Source organism: Choristoneura fumiferana, chromosome Z (genome assembly GCF_025370935.1).
Source record: "Choristoneura fumiferana chromosome Z, NRCan_CFum_1, whole genome shotgun sequence".
NCBI lineage: Eukaryota > Metazoa > Arthropoda > Insecta > Lepidoptera > Tortricidae > Choristoneura > Choristoneura fumiferana.
In genome coordinates this window covers 24,337,102-24,356,291 of record NC_133472.1, presented here as the reverse complement: position 1 = coordinate 24,356,291, position 19,190 = coordinate 24,337,102, and the positions used below count along the sequence as shown (strand labels likewise).

Sequence of the window (19,190 nt, the reverse complement as noted above, 5' to 3'; positions counted from 1 at the left end):
TACGCATAGGGAACAGGCAAAAGAAACAAAGTTGCTAACTTATATGTCACAACATATTAGCGGTGAAAGACTGACCCGCAGATGCACAGCGAAGTGAACCTATATGTATATATATATATATATATATTTTTTTTTTCAAGATCCGCATGCTAATTAAATCCAATACCCACTTGTTCAAATATCGATTAAGTGTTGAGCTCAGTTTAGTAGTCAACATTTATGGAATTGTCAAGTATTAAAGTTCAACGATTAAATTGAGATTTTTATTCCAGCACATGGCTATAAGAAACTCGTTTACGATTTTATTCTAGTTTAATACTTACCATAGGTAGTTAAATGCTGGGACGAATTTATTAGTAATTCTTTTTATGCGTCAAAATTTTTGGTACACTTGTACCTAAACTTTAGGTACACAGTAAGTAAGAGTACCTAATAATACGAGTTTATAACGTACGGTAAGGTTAAAGGAAGTGATGCTCGAAGCCTACAATAAAGCATAAACATTATTCCCTGGATTATACTTCTTTAATTATGATTTTATCTCTATTTCTATATAATTAATGTTGGAAACATTGTTCCGGTAAATTTTAAGACCAATGCAAAGCTGCGCTGAACGCTCTCACAGTTTTATTGCTACAGTATGTGTAACGGAGTTCGATTTCTGTGACGTGATTGGGACACGCGAAGCCAGGTTGTAACAAACGACAGGCCATTTCCTTATCACAATATACTGAAATGAGTTTTTGACAATGAGTATTAAGCATTTTACATTCTTATTTTTATTTAGTAAGATGTATACCTAAAGCCATTCACGAAGACGCGTGATGTTGTCAAAATTAGCCATTATTGACATTGTACTAAAAACCACGGCACGCGTCATCGTGAATGACTCTACCTATAGTTATGCTCGAGTCGTTACCTAACTATGTCAAACTTTGCATAAATATGTTTTTGCCCCATTTCCAGTATTTGAATAATACAGATTTTTTGCTTTCCGTGAAGAAATATTTATATTTCCGACAGAAGATAATATTAATTTAATTGGCAGATATGTCAATTTTCATACAATATTTATTTCAGATTCTCTTAAGAGTCTTTCGGAGTCTTAAAATTATACATACAGCAATTTTCTTATCTTCAGCGATAGTAATGTGTGACGCACATCGTTAATGTCATTCCAGCAAATAAGAAATGTGTGTGAGGCATTGTTAGCACACCGATTGACCTCGAAAATTAACTTCTTTTTAATCCAGACGGACGACTTACATGAGCCAGCTAATCCCATAGAAATTAACAATGACATGCAAATTAAAGAAATTGCTGCATATAACTTTATCTAGTTTTTCCTGCTTCATCGTACTTCACACATACAACGCAAGCTTTTTTTTTAAGAATAGCTCACAATATAAGTGGAATATCGATTAAGGTACAGTCGAGTTCATAAACTTGTGAGCAAATATTTGATCAAAAATATCTGAACACGGTTCTACGCCGTTAACAATACAGTCGTGTTCAGATATTTTTAATCAATTTTTTGCTCACAAGTTAAAGAACTCGACTATACGTTCATGTTCAACTAAACTTATGTGGCAAGTAAGTACATACTTACCTCACCGTTGGCCTTAGGTAGACTTGCTGAGTATGTGGTCAATCGTGTCTAAAATCTATGCTAAAAGCTATGCCGCCAGACTAAATTAAATATCTTTTTAGTACCTACTTAGGTTCTAGTTCATATAATTTCGACTATTCGTTAAACTATTGATTATCTCTTGAGCATGAGCCACGTGCAATCAACGATTTTGTATAAAAAGTTTGTTTACCAAATCAGAGACGTGGGAGCACTATTACGTCGCGGGGCGCAGCGCCGCCGCGTTACAGCAATTTAACGACACCTTGTGATTTACAACTCCTATTTACAATCACCACTTGGTTTCATTTGTGCTTGCAACAGTTTTAATTTGTCTGATAAAATAAGTGTTAAAGTCAATGGCTTAACTTCGTAACGTGCTTTTAAGTTCGGTTAATGCAGTTGTTAAGTGAAAGAGAGCCTGATCTTAAATTTACAGGAACGTATTGCACAAAAATAGTGCCACTATTGGCAACATGTTACATTTTGTGGGTGTTGTGTGTGTGATTGTGTGGATGTGTGTAGGTTGAAAATAAATCAAAGGAGAGAGTGCGAAGCGCGGTGCGTACGCGTCTACGGCAACACGGAAGCGATCGCTCTATTATTACCCGGGAATGAACAAGTTTAGAAAGACGATGGCTCAGTTCGCGTTCGTTCATCCATTGCAGTGCACAAGGGAAAGAATTTATTAAATTTAATAAAATAAAATTTAAGATTATCAGTCATATTATGTACGAAGAGGCCATAAAATAGTTGGAACACAAGCGTGTTGCATTTATTGCTATATAAGTAGTAGGTAGGTATAGATTAAACTTTCAATTAGTTACTTTATCTGTCAACTCACTTTCCAATTCAGATTGATCAAATAGATAGTCTGCAGTCAAAGCACTTGGGTTCCAACAAAAAATGATTAGTACCGTAATAATTTAGATACCAAGGAATGTTTGTATGGTTGTACATACCTGAACAACACACTATGGTAATAAATAACTGAGCAGAATAATTGTGCTGGTGATGCGTCTTCGTAAAATCAATCAGTTAAGACACAATTTGGCGCGCGTCCAAAACGGAGTATGAACAAAACATAATGTGCAGAATGAACAGGTTGGGACGGTGCCGGGTGCCGCGGAGCGCTCCGGCCTACTTCCCCGCGGCGACAGTCGCCACTCAGCACCAGACGTGCCCCAATCACAACATCTACTGTACGCTCGCAAACGACTGTCATAACCAATCACCCGCATCGTCAGCCTGGCTTTCGTGAGAAGTTCTAGATAACGACGTACAACGTACTCAAAGCAAAAAATAGAATGCTTATATACTTAGATGCGGCGCGATTCGGACGTCATCAAAACGATGTTAATTTTATTGTCCTTTTTCTGTTGTTTAAAATTACATAATGGCTTTGTAGGTACATAAATAATAAATTAAATGACAGTACAAAGAAGATTATTATCACGTCAAGCGGATTTTAGTCAGATCAGAAACGAAATTGTAATACTGTTGACTCCATTATTTATATTTAATAATAAATTAAATAAAGAAAACTAAATAAATATATAGAAATACTCGTAATCATGCATGTTAGATAGTAATATAACAGCAAAATTGAATTAATTTCCAAGTTAATGTTGTCTATCTTGGGTAAGTCCCAACTTGGTAGGCCCGTCTCCTATCTCGATGATGACTTGGAGTTTAATTCAAGGCAGCGGCAGCGTAGGTAAATTTACACAGTCCACACATTCCATTCAGTTACATGGCAGGTGTACTTTATACGAGTATCAGCTCCGCAATTGTTTGAGTGTTGCCAGCAATGTGTAAAAACCAAGTATCCTTACTTATTTTAGGCTGTGGACTGGGCGCCAGCGGGCCAGTGAAATGGCTAGCGTGTTCTCTGTTCATTCAGCTGTCGAGACACTCGCCGCACGTTGGTAACCTGGCAGCTCACTATTTGTTCGCACAGAGAAAACGCTCGTCGCGCCGCTCCTTGCCCCGCTGCTGGCGTCCTGGAAGGCTACTCCGTATCGTTCGTATCGTATCCTACCGTCCCTCTTACTCTCGTATTAAATAATATAAGCGTCAGCGGGACGGCAAGACACGAAGTTCGAATTTTGCACTTCGTAGTACAGGGCCATGCAGTATTGCCACCGATCACATAGTTCGAATGAAAGTGATTTTTAAAATATTTACCTAAGCGCGCTTCTGGACCTATTATTCGCCTTATGGTTTCGGAACCAGACGGATTCAGTGGTAATGACTACTAATTTACTGGTCAGCGACGATTTGACCAAGCTGTTTTCGTGAACTAACTACTTACGTGTTTACGACTTAAGGTGATAGCGCCGGACGATATACTTCACTTTAAAATTAATATAAGTCAACTAATTTGTGACTGAAGCTGTCTTAAGTAGAGTTGACCTGCTAAGGTATTGCGTTGTCACATCCGATAGAATCTAAATCTTTTCAACTTTAGTTACGATTATAGTCTCCCAGTGCAGCAATAGTTTGTGATGCGAGATTTGGGACCACTACACCTTCGTCCGTCCGTACATCACATCTAACAAATTTAAAAAGACATTCATATTATCATATAGACAACCTACAATATGTCCATCAAATATTTTTAAACAATTTTAATGTCATCTATGTAATGTAGTTCGTCACTACTTGATAATTTGTAAGTCGAATCGGTATGTTTGAAATATTTGTATATTTTTTTCTAAGGCAGGTCAGTGAAGCAGATGCGTTGGATGCAGAACTTATTGAAAAAAAAAGTGAATTACCCTCTATAAACGTAATTCACGACATTGTCACTCTAGGATGCTAATGCGATAAGTGGATTAAAAACGCGGCAGATACATTATGTTACGACTAAAGGTTTAAATTGTTGAGACGTTTTACGAGCGTTACACATTTATGAAACGGGACGCGTCTAATCAATGTGTGGCGGGTGTCCAAGTGGGTATTAGTGGACCGATGGAGACGAGGGATTATCAAATGCAGGATCAAAAGTAAACGTATTCGCACAAAGTAACAGTTCACGTCGAAAGTAATCATTAAGACTGCATAGTGAAAAATTAGTAAATTTATGACATTTTTATTGCGTTTTATCGTTTTGTTAAGCAATTAGGAGTTTTCGTGTAATTTATTTCCCTTATAGCATTTATAGTTTAAGCTCGCATCAACAATCAGCCAGGCAGTCGATATAAATACACGAAGTGGCGTCGCCAACCCCCCGAGTCCACTGCCGCGCCTCGTGATCACTGCGACAACCGGTCATTTGCGTGTTACCGTAAATAGGCCCCTTTAATTTCTGATTCTTATTTGTAGGTGTACCAACCAAAGAACTCTATAATTTTCCTTCGATGCTAACAAAGGAATATCTAAACTAAAAGTGATTTGTGCTATGATTGTTGAACTATACCTAATCAAAATAATGATTGAATTGAAAGCATTCCTCTGGTCACGCTCACCGCGACTGAATCGAGGGTTGAGATGAAATCACGTCCCGGACTCCATTTCTGTCGAGGAATTCTTGTCTTTTAGGCACACGTACGTTGTGCCCACACACACTTCCTCTTGTAAGCATATAAAAAGGTTCAACAGTAAAAAAAATAAAAAAAAATCTAATTAAATTAAATTAAATATGTTACTACTTTCTTACATTTGTCAGTTTCGTGCCCTGAGTGCCGTGCCGCTTTTGTAAATTTCAGTTAGCAGATGGATTCTAATCCTGTCTTATATGAAGACTCGTCGGTTACATTGTAATATCCTACTAATAATATTCTATCCTATCTTATGTAGTGCCATTCTATCTTGTCCTATTTATCGCATTCTATGCTAAATATTTTATCATTATCTGTTTTAGCATATTATCAGTACTTAAATGAGGATGTCTGTAAAGATGTTTATAGAACATAAAATATTTTCACTTTCTTATGTTCTTAAGGTATCTACTAATATTAATATAGCCTAATGTAGCAGGAGTGAAACTCATCAATTAATCCCTAGAGAGTAAAAAGTAAATAATTTAAACACTTCTAGTAGTCTGATTGACTTAAAATTTGGCATAGGTACTTATGTAAATCTGGTGACAATACAATAATCTGGTAGTGACATCCTGCTAACCAGGCCCGTCCCCGCTGAACTAAACTCCTCAACGGTTAATCGACTTGAAATTTGATACGGAAATGTACTTAGCTTAGATGACAATGCGAGTAGGTACCATCAATAACAAAAAATTATATCCTGAGGCGTTATTGTCTCGTTACCGGTCAGCAAGGAGTCAAAGTAAAACCATGTTACTAAATCTTTATGTAGGAAAGTTTACAGTAGTATAGATAGTCGTAGCGTTTTAGCTACGTTACCGCTTCATTGCCATCTATCAGATCGGCATCGGCATGAATAGTTCAGGCGGCGCCCTCCCCTTGCCCCTGCCCCCGCTGGCAGCCGTGACCTTGGCCCAAACTAACAATTGACAGGTATTTATTTTTAGAACAACTCGCCGTTACGTACCTACGGTGTTACACTGTTTATAATTATTACTTAAAAGTTATTAGTAAGTTTTACTGACTTACTTCTTTTGGTGGAAGTGCCTAGCTGCAACGGCGACCTAGTATTTAACATCTTTCCACAATGCGATGAAACTGTTAGTAATTTTGTATAAGAATTGAAGTAACTTACTGGCTTTCCAAAGTAAATAAATGCCCACTGAAAATGTACTCGCCCGTTCTGCAAAGCATTGTCAAAGGCTGTAAAGTTATTTATTAGCTATTACCTACCTACTCAAACGGTGGGACTGCAAGGAAATGGAATAGTCAAGTTCTGTAGTGTAACTAATGTGTAAGTACCTAACACCTAATCGAATTTATGTGTTAAAATTAATTTATTAGATAATTATCATTTATTACACATTTAGTAGGAACCACCATTTGTGCTAATTCTTTATCTGTCCGTAGTACGTAAACGTATACGAGTAAGTTTCTGTCAGGACTGATTCTGGAATTTCCATTAATTAGGTCATTAGGGCAACGTTATAATTTTTTATTAACATCAACAATTCTCTGTGAACAAGTAAACCAGCATGTGTTTCCAGAAAAGGCAGAGAACTAATATATTGTATAGGTATAAATATCTTTTTGTTGTGATAGGTACAGCATTTTCATCATAGGCTGTTCTTCTTACCATACTAGCACCCGGTTGGGTACTTACTGAATACAAAAACTGGTCTAAGCTTTAATGTTGGCTTCAGAGCAATATGCAGCTGTAATTTATGCAATGTGTAATGTAGTTTGTGTAACTGCAACTCAATTGTTTATTCTGTGGTCGTCATGTTAGCTAAACTTTGGCAGAGTTTTTTTTGTATTTTGTTAAGTATTTCATCTTCGTTTTATCCATAAGTCGTGTAGAGTATGAAAACTAACATACAACCAATGAAGTACAATACATTCACGATGATAGTTATGACTTACCTAAAATTGTAAAGATCGAGACTGCGCAGCAGTACAGACACCGGCATTACTTAATATCTGATAGGACAAAACACTCAAAAATATGTAACTGATCGTAATTGCACCGACGGCTAGTGTGGTGTAGCCGAGATCTTCATTCTTATCGATACATACATCTTACGGCAGTATTCAGTCCATTTGTATATTCTCCTGCTCTTACCTACACTTAACACATTCTGTTAGCTGATAGCTAGCAGATAGTAGATGCATGTATCTGTGTTAGTGATAGCAATGATGCGCCGGCGCGGGCTCATTCACAGCCCGCTAATGACTCGCACCGGCTAATCGGTTTCGACAGGAGACACCTACATACTTAATTGCTTCGTCGCCGATGCGGGAGCTATAGCTACTTCAATCTTGGTATACAGGGTGGCTCATTTAGGTCGGTCAGTGTGGGAAAGTCTGAAACTATAAGACATACGAAGATCTGTTCTTAGGACCCATGTCATCGAATTTAGTAACAAGAAAAACTGCATTTTGCATTCATAGATTGAAAAAAAAAACACTTACTCAGTTCAGGAATAAAACCCGGTCGCTTTACAAATAAAACATACATTATTTCCATTTGGACATCGGTAGTGTAGAGGTTAGGTCATAACATAAGCAATAAATTTTACTATGAAACACGGTATTTAGAATGGAATAAAATGCATTGTATTTCATATTATTTAGTAGTTTAAGTCTTTTTTTTGTAAAACGTCCGGGTTCGATTCCCGAGCTGAGTACAGTTTTTATTTAATGTTTAAATGCAGTTTTTCTTGTTATTGACATCGACAGAAGAAATTATTAATTTCGTTTCAGTTGACGTTCGTATGTTTCAAAAATGTAAAACCTACTAGCGTTGGGGTCGTTCAGTAATCGCTTACGGAAAACGAGTCTCCTCCGAGTGACTTTAGCAATAATTGTGTGACATTGAGAGTGCACGGCGCAGCAGTGGGCAACCCGCGGCCGCGGCCGGCGCCCGCGCCGCCGCACGCCGCGCCACGCTGCGCTGCACAAACAATCCCACAGAAATAAAAAGAGCCGCGAAAACACAAATAAATAACTATAAAACACAAATAGCCCGCATAAATAGAGAATCTGAATCTGACACACTTTGTGTTCTAGTGTGAGTTTGGCGTGGATTAATTTTATTGAGCTTCGCGTGAACGAGGCGTGTCGTGCGTGCCGTGCGCGAGCGGCTGTCGCGTAGTTTGCTCATTGCTCCGTGAGACACTATTTCCTCTGCGGTTCACTAACGTTTACAACGCTACATCTATGACTGTGACATATCTTCGTAGTATTTATTCTTGGGCCTATCGTTTGACCATGACTGACCGCTATCATAATTGCGAGACGTTTAAATGAAGGTATACTAATCAGATCTATAATTCTTTATTTATTTGAAGGCCTAATTTGGGTTACTTATCGAAACAGAAATTATAGTTGTTATTTGTCAACTATTTTATTTATGTTATATGGTTATTGGATAGGGAACCCGTCGGGCTAGAATTCACATGGGTACTTATATTAATTTTAATATGGTTTTCGTAGGCGTTGTCTTATCATGGGCCTTGACGGTGATGAAACATTGCCGAAGCGAAGACGTCACATGGTGCGGAGCCGCGAGGCTGGGCGGCGCGTGGCGGCTCGGGGCGGCTGCCAGCTGCTCACTAATAACTATTTTTATGACCACCATTACAATTATTCACATTAGCTGAGATCGCCACGAACATATTTTTGCTTTAAAGTTTTACCGGCGTTTCATTGATCAATTCGTCATGTTATTTCTGGCTCGTGTTGTCTAAAATGATGGCCTTATTCCATCATTGGACATATCGTAAAAATAGAACATATAACAACTACAAGCATCGCCAACATGCCCAATTGCACATGAGTGATAATGCTGGTTGCTTCCGAGTTCCCAACGTTTAAAAGATTTTCATTACCTAATTACGTTGGGAATGAGAAATACTCCTTTGTAACATAACCATTTAGATTTCTTGTTAATTGTATATTTAATACACTATATAGTAGGTATCTTTGTTATTTGATACGTAATAGCGTATAGGTTATCATGAATGTGAATCAATTAATATTGTAATGCTACAGACACTGAAATGAGCTCAATTTTTCTGTGTTTAAGCCCAAGTTTCCACACGGGAATGCTCGTCAACATGCTAAATGCACAAGTGGGTGTCGCTCGTGACCTGCCTAAAATGTGAATCATGTGATTTGGCACCAATGTTGGCTCCAATAGTAACGTCAACATTACCAGTTATTTCTGACTCGCATTGTACGCTTGGCAACAAACGGTTGGGTTTGTTTTGCTCCTGTTAGGTCTATGTTGGCATCGTAACGAAGCACGACTTGACACAAAGGACGGCCGGTGGATCAGACCCGTGCGTGCTAAACGGGTTATGAGCGCACGCGAGACACACTTTCAATATTTTCCCATTTTTATTGTAATACCTATCATAAGTAGTTTTCTTTGTAATTGTCTTTCTCATTTCGGATGATTAACTTTACTATGCTCTCACCCACAATACTTATTAAAAGCACAGTTTCATGAGAATTAAATGTATATTGGAACAGTAAAGTGAATTACAATATTGTTCTTAAAAAACAATCCTAACATAACATAAACTAAAACCAGAGAAGGATATTACTATAACCTAGAAATACAGCAGCAGAAAATACAAAGTATTACTAAGTATTCTTAAAATGAAACTGAAACCGATGTAGGTTTGCTATGGCTCAAATTTAGCGTGCCAAGCCTTGAATCGATTGAGTTTATTTTCCGATTGACTGTCGAGTTGTTTTTTATTGCTTAAGATTTTTAGTAACTATAGAAAAAAATGGGTTTGATCTCTGTAACATCATTCCACCTTAGTAATTTAAAAATACTTAAGTAGTTGTCATTCGTGTGATAAAGACATCATTATTCGATTTTAACTACTTGTTATTTAAAAGAATTGCTCTGTGTATAGCTAAAATGCGACTGTTACCATAAAATAAGAAGGAAATAATCTATATGATTTTGACGGCTTTAGGTGAAAGGATATGGCAAAACCTGGTATTAACTATTTTACCAGTATAGTACAGTAACACCACGGTATTGTTGAGCTACTTACTTGCCACTGTTCGTAATTTGTAAGTAGTGCTAATCGGTTTTATTATTAACGATCCTTTTGACGTCTGTACTACAACTATATATTTGTTATCTACTCGGCTAAATTATGAGCAGTGGTAACTTAGTGGCAAGTTGCTTCACATTTCCATTTTGCAGGTGGTAGGACCTTGTGCAAGGTTCGCCCGGATTGCTACCACCATCTTGCTCGCTAATCCTGCCGTGAAGCAGCAGCGCTTGCATTGTTGTGTTTCGGCGTGGAGAGTAAGACAGCCGGTGAAATTACTGGCACGTGAGGTATCCCATCTTATGCCTCTAGGTTGGTAACGCGTTTGCAATACCCCTGGTGTTGCAGATGTTTATGGGCGGTGGTGACCTCTTACCATCAGGAGACCCACTTGCTCGTTTGCCTTCCAGTCGTATAAAAAAAAAATCCATGGCGTGACTGTATATTGCTTTCGTTTTCATTCGGGCGGAATACGAGTGTATATGATTAATGAATGACTTCCACAATTCCCACATAGCTTCTAACCCTAATTGTCGTACTCAATTAAGTAACCAATTTAAATACACTAAATGGTAGAATATCAATCTGACGTATTTTTGTACAATGCAAATGGCTACAAAGTAAACTGCTATAAAGAAACAAGTTAGCAAAGAAGCAGGACAGCGCGCTGCGCGTACAGTATAAACAACGCGTTCAGGATGCTGATGGGGCTGCCGCGGTTCTGCAGTGCATCGGGGACGGGGATGTTCGCGGAGGCTCGAGTAGATTGCTTTTACACTACGATGCGTGAACGATGTGCATCCCTGGTGCACAGAGTTCGTGTCAGTACCAACAGCATCCTGAGCGTGGTGGCGAATAGGTTGGACGGTCCGTACATGAATCGCTGTTGTCAGCTTCATGTGCGAGGCGCTGTCTAATGGTACTATTTGTTTTAATTTAATTTGTTTAACTCGTTAACCTAACCTAACCTTAGCTATAAGTCTGTGACATGTAATTAAATTAAATACTAACAATTTGATCCAAGATGGTCGAAATAAATCTATTATTATTATTATTATAAAGAGTCTTACTTTGTCCGCGAATATAAACAAAATATTATGAAATGTCAAAAATAAATAGGTACAGTCGCGTAATGAAAAGGTTGACCACTTTAAGGTCTGTTTTTATTTGCTCAGTATGCTTTATCGAGCAAATGTGACAAATTCCGTCATAATGTCATTCAATAACCCTCCTTTGGGCAGTCGGGTAAAAAGGCAACATGTGCTTGCAACACGTAAATGAATTTATTTGATAACTGGTAAACCTTTTCATTCCGCCACTGTGTACGTACAGGTACCTACCTGTTGTGTTGTCGTTTCTAGTTCTTGTAAATCGTTATTTGATTTTGATATTTTTTGTAGCAAACAGCCGCTTTTGCTCAACACGTGATGGCCTTGGAGTGAACAAGATTTATGCTCGAGGTGCAAGCGACAGTAAATAGATTTGTTTTTGTAATTTTGTTTTTGTCGTGTGTTATCCATTAATACTCAGACACATTTTGTAATTAGGCTGTACACGTGCTACTTTGGTCGAAAATAGTTTAATGAAGAATGTATGCTAGCCGATAAATAAAATAGATTTTTGATACTGCTTAGGTGGTATGTTATTTAATTTAATTGATTTATATAAACTGTTGTACTTACTACTCATATTTAGTTATTTTAATTTATTTATTCATACTTTTATATCTATTTGCACTCTTAAGCATAGATAATTATTTTTAATTTTAATTTGTGGTAGCTCTTTTAGCCTGCGACACAGAGTTCTCTAGTAACCCTAGTGCAGGCAGTCGTGTTACTTAGATTTTGGTAAAATATTGTATTTGGTTATCTTGTACTGTAAATTATTCAATAAATTATATCTTATCGTATCTCATCTTACCTAGACGTATTTACATTTTTTTGTGCTGACAGTACTTTTTAATGCATACACTTGCAGCTTGATTCATTATAAATGAATTTAATAATATATAAATTTATTAAAAAAACACTGTTTTGTCAATGTTTAACCACATTTTATTATTTGTTAATGGGCAACTGTTTGTGTTCCAAATAAATAAATAAAATAAATAAATAAAAATTTACTGGCATTTGATGTAACAAAATAAAAAGAAAGTGAACGTTGAACTACTATTGTAGTTAATTAATAAATCCTTAACTAATCTCTATCGGTTTGGTACTTCGTCGTGGGAGAAAAAGCAGAAAGTATTACTAAGTTCACTCATAGACTGAATACACTCCTTCAATCCCAACTTAATTCGCGTAACATCACAAAAGCACTTAACACCTATGCAATACCTTTACTGACCTACTCCTTTGGAATCATCAGCTGGACCAAAACTGACCTACAGAAACTACAGCGCAAAATTAATACTACAATGACAACCCATCGTAAACATCATCCGCGATCATGCATTCCAAGAGTTACTCTACTCTGCAAAGGGAGGAAGATGGTAAAGGTATCATAGACATGTCTAACCTGCACAATAAGCAGATAACTAGCCTAAGAAAATTCTTTTTCGATCGTGCACAACACTCCTCATTGCACTCCATAATCATTCAATTTGACACCCGTCTCACTCCTATCAATCTTCACGATAGGAACCAACGATGCAACGAAAATATAACGGATTTTAAAGACAAAATAGCAGCATGGCAGCGGAAGTCTCTATATGGAAGGCGTCGCCACGATTTGCAACTACCTTATGTTGACAAAAAGGCGTCGAACGCATAGCTGCTGCGTGGCGAGCTATTCCCTGAGACTGGAGATTTCATGAGGGCAATCCAAGATTCAGATTTCATGTGTAATGATGCCAAGACGAGACCATGTAACTCGCACTGTCAAAAAGTAATCAGATCTCTTGTAGAGCCAAGTTTCTAACTCTACGTGCCCAGCTCTAAATCTATAAGCCCTAATTTTACACTAAAGTTGCGACGAAATACTACAGCAGTAGCTCGTAGCGAGTAGTTCGTAGCGCGTAGCAGCGTTTTCCCGCTATTAATCTCGAAGGCGTGCACTAAACTGGCGAGTCGGCCGCACGAACCTTTTGCAATCCGTCATATGGGCTTGAACTTAAAAATCTATTCACTCTTTTAAACTCTTTCCGTGCGGAAATGTAGATTTTTAAGTTCAAGCCCATATAGACGAATTGCAAAAGGTTCGTGCGGCCGACTCGCCAGTTAGGTCACGGTTTGCACGCCACACACGTTTTACAGTAAAAGTACAACTAAACATGAAGTAAACAAACCCGGACATAACGAAAATAAAACACACTTTTGAATAAATTTTACTTACCTCATTTAATTTTTATGACCAAATATGAATTCATAACCTTTTGTCCACCCAAATCACGTTATCACAGTAATTTTATATTATACGAGTAAATTAATACGTTAGGTAAAGGTTTGATTTTAGTCACAATGTCGCGATGAAATTTCAAAACGTCGGAGCATCAGAGCCAAAAAAGTTGCGGACGCTAGGTGGCGCTGATGTCGTGCACAGAGCCAATAAATTTATTCTAAAGAAGGATAACTCACTGTTTTCTGTAGCAAAATATTAGCGAATCTTATTGATACCAATATTCTGTACAAAAAGGCTTTTACTTGAGGAGGTTGCCACCCATGAGAACGCTCAGGCTCGATCGATACGCCTTCCGCAATCCGCCCTATCATACCACGCGCCGCGCTGTTCCGAACTTTTACAAATGTATATTTAAATATATATGTGTGTATAATTGCACCACAACCAGTTTTTGTTTACATCTTTAATAATTATGCGCAAATGATGCACTAATAAATGAAAAGTTAGGTTGAGTCTATGAAAAATATTGGTGGCCGAAAATTCAGACAATTTTTCAATGTATTTGTTTAATAATTTAATAAAAAGGATGCATCAGCTCTACATGAAAGTTGTATTCATAACATCCTATCTGAAGCCAGACTCGCAACTTGGCAAGCTGAAGACTATAATAATACATCCTACTATATTATAAATGTGAAAGTTTCTGAGTGAGTGAGTGAGTATGTTTGTTACTTCTTCACGCTGAAACGGCTGGACGGATTTGGATGAAATTTGGCGAATAGTTAGTTTATAATCTAGATTAAAGCATAGAATACTTTTTATCCCGATATTCTCACGGGATAGGGATAAAATCTCGAAATAACAACCGCATGTAGGTAGCTGGACCTCTGGAATAACACATAGGCGACTTTTTGACCCGATATTCCCATGGGATACCTAGGGATAAAATCTTGAAATAACAACCGCTGGTCTTAGAGGCATGAAATTTGGTATGTAGGTAGCCGGACGTCTGGAATAACATATACGCTACTTTTTATCCCGATATTCCCACGGAATAGTTTTGTAACTAAGGAACCCCATACATCCCTGTATTATTATTATTATTTTGTATTTTTTTCTTTAATTGTATACTGTAGTTTTTAAGTATTTTATTTGTAATTATTTTATTTTGAAAAAATGACTTTCTGCCAAGTTTCTTGCGGCGCATTCTTCTTGGCAATGATGGTCTTTCCGAAAGCGCTGGTAGTTTAATAAATTATTTGAATTTGAAATTGGATAGGGAAATTTTTTGAAATTTCAGCACTTGGTTTAGTCTTGAATTTTGTACAGTTATTCACAACACAACCTCAATGAAGACTACGATATAAATTTTGGAAATTTCCAGGGGAATTTTGTAAAATCCCGAAAATTTCAATTGCAACTACCAGACCGAATAGTTTACGCATGCGAAGCCGCGGGTAAAAGCTAGTATAATAATAAATCTATTATTATTACTACTATAATTATATGGGCTAGCGCAACAGAGGGCTGGCGCGTAAGGCCGCTTGTACTCGTAGATGTCCGTTGTTATCACCGGACAACGGACCGTTTTTTGCGGTGTTGTATTAGCTTCGTCGCCGGACAACGGACAAAGTGTCCGGTGCATGTAATTACATACATTCATTGTAAGACATAACACCGCAAGTCCGGCAAAAAAAAAACTGTGTTGACTGGTGAAAATAACGGACGTCTAGAACTACAAGCGGCCTAATTAAGCTTTCTGTAAATAACTTTTCAGGCAAATTTGGAACTAAACGTAACTCAATATGTCAACGTTAAAAATTCCATAATTAGGCGATAGGTTGGTACCTACCTACTCGTACGTCAATGATGAGTAATATAAAAAAATAGGTACTAGACACGGCGAATACCTCTGAATCTAACTTATTTACGGTGCACTAGCTACGCAGATATTGCACGCCCCATAAAAATGCAACCAGATCTGGCAGCAAAAACTTTGTACTCATATTAAAGAAATTCTCGAAATCCTATTGGACATCATAGTTGTAGTTGTTTGTAAGCACATATGTTTTTGTCAAGAAGTAGTTATACCATAAAGTAAGAGGTACGAGGGTAGCACTTATTTACGAAGGTTGATTGTTGTCGCGGCTGTGTATTGGCGTCGCGGCGTCTCCGGCGGGCGCCGGCGCCGCCTCGGCGGGCTGCACCCCCACCCAGCTGGGACAGACACTACGACGGCGCGCGGAATTTCCGCATTTCTTCATCACGTTTTCCTTGAGGTGATTTTAATGGAGAGACCTAATCTCGCGTGGAGAGAAAGTGTTTTACCCTAACGCAGCTCATTACTTTATGCACTCTCAATATCATCAAATGGAATATTGGTAGTCCAAGCCATTGAGCTAGATAGTGGCTGGGCTTCCGCGCCACACTCAAATCCTTCCGGCCATCGCTGGCAGCCGTCTGCTACCACGCAGTGCTTGCTCATCCTTTCGCTTTGTCAAGCTTATTTGCTTTGGCATTGCACTATTGCTATTTTTAGGCTATCGATATTTTTATTTTTATTGTTAATAGCTGCTATCACTTCCGGTAATTGAAGATGGCAGTCAAACGATTAAAGTGAAATAGACGATAGTAAAATAATAATTGTAAAAGACTGCTAACACAGAACTAATAGGAAATAGCTAGTTATTTTTTGTGCAACAAGAGAGCAAAGCTGTTTTTTGTTGCTAGTGTAGTGAAGCGAAGGATTCTAGGTTAGAATCCTGAGAGCAACAAGGGATTCAAACACACGAGATGCAAAAAAACTTTGGTCTCGTGTGACACATACAATTTTTCACATCGGCAGCGAGAACATAATTTAAATGTAACATAACAATAAAACACATATATACCTACCTGTTTACAAAACAAACACATTTTTTTAAATATAATCCGATTATTAAGAAACAAATATATATAATAATCACATTTAAAACCATAAAAAAGTGCCCAGTCGATAATTGTATCTACAAATCTCATACTCATAACATGCATTGTAATTTGAACTTAGACCATCTTGTGCTATATGTCACACTTATTTATTACTACAAAGAGCCTCATCTTGGGGTCATTAAAAAGGTTGAACAATAAACTTATAATTTTGAGACCCACTTGCTCGTTTGCCATCCAGTCAAATAAAAAATATATATATATATATTATAAATGTTATTAAACCTTTAAATATGAATTTTATTAAGATTTCTATTACATAAACATAAATAAGTAGATTTGTTAAAAATTCATTCAATTTAACAAATATTTATTCCAACTTTAGACGACCAGATAGTGGTTAGAGAACACTACGAAGCTTGAATAGATATTTGTATAAAAATACGAATCACTATGTATTTAAGTATGTATCTATCTATATAATATATTTATCCGTTGCTTAGTACCCATAACACAAGCTTTGCTAAGCTTACTTTGGACTAGGTCACTGACTGTAGAGGCAGTAGGTATACGGAATTATTTAAAAAAAAAAAACATGAGAAGCGGCTTTCGATCGGGAAAATTTACATTTTGGAAATATTTCGTTGTCATGTAATTTATTAGGTATTTTAATTTAAGATCGCAATCAACACATTTGATCCTATCTCTCGCTTTTTTCGCGTTGAAGTGAAATGACAGATCAAAGTAAAGTTCAAATATTTGGAATTCTGTGAGTAGGCCCAACACTGTAGGTACTGTCTGTACTGTTTTAAAAATAATAATTTAAAAGTTACTTTGTCTCACGGAGTGAGCAAAATGCGATTTTGCTCACTGATTTCTCATAGCAAAACCTGCTTGTTTGAGGTGCTGAGGTGAAAAGGTTTTTTAACTAGTGTTTTTAATCCGCGAAATATAATTTTAGTAACTGTATTACAAACGCACTCTTTGTAGTGCTGAACAAAAGTCTATTGTCTAATAGTTTGGCTACTGTAAAGTCAAGTGCAAAAATATTGTATCTAATCGAACCACTCAAAATATGTTACCACGGCCTTATTGCGTCGGAATAAGAGTGGGTGGTATATATTTCTGAAACTTTAAATAAGTACGTATTTCTACACTTGACTGTACCTAGGTATCGAAAAATTTCACTAAAGGTCTCCAAAGAACTGAACAGACGTCCAAAAATAGGTTTTTATTATTTGTTTATAAGCAGTATATTTATTTCTACATATTATCATTCCAAGTCTGAGGGAGGTTTGTATGTTTAATGGAAAGAAAGCAAAAAAATAAGGGGGTCGCGTACAAGAACCGTATTGTTTATGGCTGTACTTTAAGAACTAAAACAATATGACAAACATCGACGACCAGATGGCCTAGTGGTTAGAGAACCTGACTACGAAGCTTGATGTCCCTGGTTCGATTCCCGTGTCGGGGCAGATATTTGTATGAAAAATACGAATGTTTGGTCTCGGATCTTGGGTGTTATATGTATTTAAGTATGTATCTTATACCTATATAATTATATTTATCCGCTGCTTAGTACCCATAACACAAGCTTTGCTAAGCTTACTTTGGGACTAGTTCAATTGGTGTGAATTGTCCCGTGATATTTACACAGTACGTGTATTTGAACAGTTTGTTTTTTTTAATGTCCGGAACCCTCGGTGCGCAGGTCCAACGTACCCTTAGCCAGGTTTTAGGAAATTATGGTACTCACTAAGGATATGAACTATTTTTTTAACCACACACTCTCTGTTATTAGATACTTCGTTAAAGACAGGTTGGGAAAATAGTTATATCGCCTTTTAGCCATACATATTAACACTTCGTGCTTTTAGCTTGCGTGACAATTCAATCTAATGCTCTTATTTTTTTTTGTGACTACATAATAATATGGTATAAGTAGGTAAATGGTCGCAAACTTCAAATGCGCGACAGACTAGACATCATCATAGCGGGTCATACATAAGATAACAAAAGATATAAATAAGCAAGCCAAAATTTGTTCACTTTTATATATGTTTTATTACAATCACTATAGAGGTTACTTTTTAAGAAGCATTGCTGCAATAACAAGGTCAATTGCGTGTAAACATATTTTTCATAAATTGATTTGTTCTATGATAAGTTACTATCTGTTTATACATTCAGACAGATGCCCGCGACTCTTGCTCTTTCATGTTCTACTCTACTGTAAAATAGTAGATTGTTCAAAAAGGGAGGAAAAGAACCAATATCACACGAGAAAGTTGGCACCAGAGCATAAAGAGGGTGCCAATATTTCAAGTGTGATATTGGTGTTTTTATCCCGACTTAAAAACTGCTTTTTATTTCGGCTACAAGGACAGTATAAAAATATATTTACGTAAGATTTTTTTTTAAATTAAATAAATACTAATCAATAGAAAATATTGTGCAAATCATAAACAGCTATGTCATGTTTTTTTTTCTACAAATGTCGAAGGCAATGTGGTCGTTGTAAAATATTTCAATAGACATTTATGGTTACGCAATAATTATTTTTAATACATTTTTAAATGATCAATATAATAAATAGAGAAAAACAGTAAGTAGATAAACTGTGTTTTAATCCATTTATTTGTAAAATTAATATGTTAACAAATTGAAGCAAGG

General features: G+C 36.9%; 1 protein-coding gene and 1 long non-coding RNA gene across 4 annotated transcripts in view; both read left to right on the top strand.

The window, feature by feature from the left end:
• Pdp1 (PAR bZIP family member Pdp1) overlaps window positions 1-19,190 on the top strand; it is a 167,080-nt gene that overhangs the window by 83,197 nt on the left and 64,693 nt on the right. The gene's annotated exons all lie outside the window — the stretch shown is intronic.
• LOC141432324 (uncharacterized) lies at window positions 7,996-12,372 on the top strand. Its single transcript, XR_012451817.1, has 2 exons — window positions 7,996-8,483; window positions 8,668-12,372. It is a non-coding gene; the product is annotated as an uncharacterized lncRNA (long non-coding RNA).